The sequence below is a fragment of the Maniola hyperantus genome, chromosome 12 (assembly GCF_902806685.2).
Source record: "Maniola hyperantus chromosome 12, iAphHyp1.2, whole genome shotgun sequence".
Classification (NCBI taxonomy): domain Eukaryota; kingdom Metazoa; phylum Arthropoda; class Insecta; order Lepidoptera; family Nymphalidae; genus Maniola; species Maniola hyperantus.
The window spans coordinates 7,663,390-7,667,588 of NC_048547.1; the positions used below are offsets into that span (position 1 = coordinate 7,663,390).

The 4,199-nt window shown below is 37.7% G+C and overlaps 1 long non-coding RNA gene across 1 annotated transcript; it reads left to right on the plus strand.

Annotated features, from left to right (window-relative positions):
- Positions 1-405: 405 nt before the first annotated feature.
- On the plus strand, positions 406-1,428 carry LOC138403089 (uncharacterized). Its single transcript, XR_011237374.1, has 2 exons — positions 406-664; positions 1,200-1,428. It is a non-coding gene; the product is annotated as an uncharacterized lncRNA (long non-coding RNA).
- The last annotated feature ends 2,771 nt before the right edge of the window (positions 1,429-4,199 follow it).

Consider the following 4,199-nt stretch of genomic DNA (forward strand, 5'->3'; position numbering starts at 1 on the left):
CAGAGTGACTGACATAGCCCAACGAATTAGAAATCTGGAGTGGCAGTGGGCAGGCCACGTCTGCCGCAGAACCGATGGCCGATGTGTTCTGGAGTGGAGACCGCGTATCAGCAAGCGCAGTGTGGGACGACCTCCAACCTGCTGGACTGACGACCTTAAGTAAGTTTACTCTCTCTCTTCGGATCACGCCCACATAATGTACTAATTACTAGGTAATACAAATCTCTTGATCTGAATTCTGACACATGGACAAGTGGCCAGGTTTGAAGAGTATAGTGAAATCATAACATAACTTCATATGTACCTACCTACTTAAATAATTACTGTCTACTAGGTACCTAACATTAAATGAGTTCATATGTACCTACCTACTTAAATAATGACTGTCTACTAGGTACCTAGCATTAAATGAGTTCAAAAAGGGCTGAGCCATCATTAATTATTATATTTGTTAGAACAGTTTTGACTACTGACCGCTTGATAAATGGCAACACATTTTAGACATAATCTTGTGGTACACTGAAGTTAAAGTTGCAATAAAACATCTAGGTAGTCTATTACAGAAAGGCAACTCTATATTACACTTTAATAATAATCAATAAAGTTTTCTTTGTTTAAGACATGTAATGAAGTTCGGGACCTTGAGTTTGAGCTGTATTTTAGTGTATGTATAAAGGTTATCTGTCTATCTATCTGCTGGCTTTTCACAGCTCATCCGTTCAACCAATTTTGACGAAAGGTACAAAGATCTTTCATCCTGGGCATGGATATAGCCTATTTTTTAAATAACCTAGGCTCTGAAAATTGAACAGTTCCCACAAGATAAATGAAGTTGCGAGTACATGCTGGAGAAAGACTTAGGCTACTTTTATCCCGGAAATCAGTGTGGATAAAGTCACGGGCATCATCCACTTATTAATTAATATTATAAATAAAACTTAGACCTCATTAAGATAGATAGTAAAATAAGAGGAACAGTTGTTGTGGCTAATTCCGTTGTACACTATCTCTTAACTAAACTAAAAATGGCACGTCTAAATCTATTGCTATCCCTTTTATAAAGTTGCTTGTGGAAAAGGATAGCACTAGATTTAGACCTGTTAATTTAGTTTAGTTTAGAGATTGTGTACAAGAGAATCGGCCCCATTGTCTAATTAGCAATTAAAAAAATTAAAGATCAATAATTTCTATTTTTTCAGTGATACCTGTGGACCAGTTAGTTATTCAAAGCCTGTGGATTACCACACCACCTACCTAATCCACTTTGTTAGAAGAATGCAAGTTGATATTGCTGCATCAAGACTACACCCTACAGGATCCTCATAAGTCATCTAAGTGCAGTAACACTGCGCAACAAACTACAGTTTTATAATAATATAAAAATTTAATAGTAAATAAAATGTTTTTTTGTCTCTGCTTTTCTATTAAGTACATAGTGTTTTTATAGCTAGTCATGCCATAATAGATTCTTTTATAGGCATTTCAATTTATACCTACCTACATACAACGGGCTAGCTTTTGAGACTTGCCGCCTTGATGGAGGAAAAAAAAGAGTAGATAGGGACGTACCGGAGGGTCTCTGGATTCACCCATACAAAAAGTGAGTGAGTCTCTCGCTGAAGGAGTGAAGGGGTTGACTTACCCCGCCGCCCCCTATCGAGGTCCGTTTTAAGTCAATGACAATTTTATCAAAATTAAAAATTCATTTAAAAAGTATACGTCCCCGGCGGAAGGTCACTCCTTCCAAAGGGAATGATTTCCCTCCCCTCCCTCTTACTTCAGCTACCCCCATCAAGGCGGTACGACGTTTTCAAAATGTTTATTCATACAAATAAACAAAATTGAAGATTGCCTGTTACGTTCTCAATAAGCTCTGTGAGCTAATCTTTGAAGTGTTGAACCGATTTTGATGAGACTTGGTGCACAAACAGTTGGGGACAGTGTGGTTAATTCTGTTAGACAAGGTCTAAATCTATTGCTATCCTTTTCTGCAGTGCAGGGAGCTTATGAAAGGAACAGCAATACACACATAAACCTGTCATTTTAATTTAGTTTTGATCATAGATACCTGGAAATATCCAGGCAGGCAAATTCCAGGATATCTTTTAACTATTATTAGCATCATCTGAGAACTTATTTTTTTAGGATGAAATAAAACAAATTAAATCATTTTATTTAAATTTGAGACTATAAGTAGGTAGGTATGCATATAAGTATTTTACATCAGCTGTAAAATTCATAAGGTGTATTTAAGTAGGTACATCATAAACAGTTCAAAATTCGTATCAACATATAGGTATTCTACAAGTCTGATGACCCCCGGGTTAGTTGCAGTCTTGACTCTTGAATTAAGTTAGGTCTTAGTGGCCCTAGCTTAGGTAGCTGGAAGATAGGCAACATAATCTGGTAAGTATAGGTTAGGTACCATAGATGATCTGCAACCTGAAAATAATATTTTATTTTAGAAACATACTTATATAAATAAGCTAGCTAAATTTGGTAGGTAGGTCCATTTCATACTAACTTATACCCTTCTATACTAGCTTGTGCCCGCGATTTTGTCCGCGAGGACTTCACAAATTTCAATTAGATAGATCAGTCAGTCAGTTTTTCCTTTTATATATGTTTATATATAGATAAATTAGGTACCTACTTTCTTGTTTGGGAATGGATGCAAGGAATGGTAGGTACCTAGTAGGTGGGTATTTTCTGTTATTGTATGCATGTTTATTAATATACCTACCTACTTCACCTCTATGAGGTAGGTAGGTACCGAATAAGTTTGAAAATATTCAGTTAGTAGGTAGGTACCTACCTAGGTTTCTATTCTGGTGAAAAAATGGGTTGATTTCAATCAGATATAGCTGTACCAACTTATATGTATAATTGAATCAATCTTCTTGGTGAACTGTTTTAAATGATGGTAAAATAATATAAGTAGGCACCTACTTAGTAGTAAATTTGAGCCACACGTTTGATGTACCTACCTATAAGGCTTAGAATAATAATATGTAGGTATTACGTAGGTAATAAATTGTGCATATCTTACCTTTGCCTCACTGATCAAGGTATGACATACTCTTTGTGATCGATCTTCTAACGCTACAATTCTACCTTAACATTCAGTAAATGCATTCTGCGAGCTATATGTATGGATGGCATGGCTATCGCTGCACAAAATGATTCATCCGAGATGCACTATTATCATTATCTATCATTTTAGCCTGCGGATGTCTGTCTTCTACACCCAGTCTTGAGGCATCCTCATTCAGCCACTTCACGTTAGGTACCTACCAACTCTATAATATGGACGGTCCATCAGAGAACCTGTTTCTTTGACGGATGCTCAACCCAGTACGACATGAATGGATTGTTCACTGCCACTTCAACTTGCTGGGGGGTTTGGGCTATGTGAGAACCTGTTTCTTTGACGGATGCTCAACCCAGTACGACAAGCATGGATTGTTCACTGCCACTTCCACTTGCTGGGGGGTTTGGGCTATGTGAAAACCTGTTTCTTTGACGGATACACTGCGCACATCACAAATTACGCCACTGAACCAAATTTAAGTTACACAATCACGACGGTTAGCTTTGACTGCCTTCCTAAACATTCTCCTTGCCTCCCTGGGCAAATTAAGGCTCTTCACTTATTAAAATTCATCATTTTGTTTAATTATCAATAAGCTTTCACGCTTCTCTCACCGAGTATTTTTTGGTGAATTACAATTCGACTATCGACTCGTATCCATAAGCGAAAATGACGTCATTTACTAGTTTTAGGACGTCAAACTTAGGACTCGTACTGCCAAATTACTCGATATTGGTATTGGTGTAGGTAAACGCAAACCATTCTCGATGGTGACGTAGTTATATGGTAATTGGTATCGTAAAGTTGAAAGCTATACTCGCAAACACTCGATCATCTTTAGTTCGCAATATTTCCGCTGTGTCGCTGCCTGTAGATGTATGGAAACAGTCGATTTCGAGATTGGTATTTTTAAAACTATAAAATCTTATACTAACTGTACAGGGTTCCGTACCCGAAGGGTGCCAACGGGACCTTATTACTAAGGCTCCGCTGTCCGTCCGTCCGTACGTCCGTCTATCTGTCAGCGGGCTATATCTCGTGAATCTTCACAGAATGTGTATTCTAAAATCTTCACAGAATGTGTAGGTATTTCTGTTGCCGCTATAAC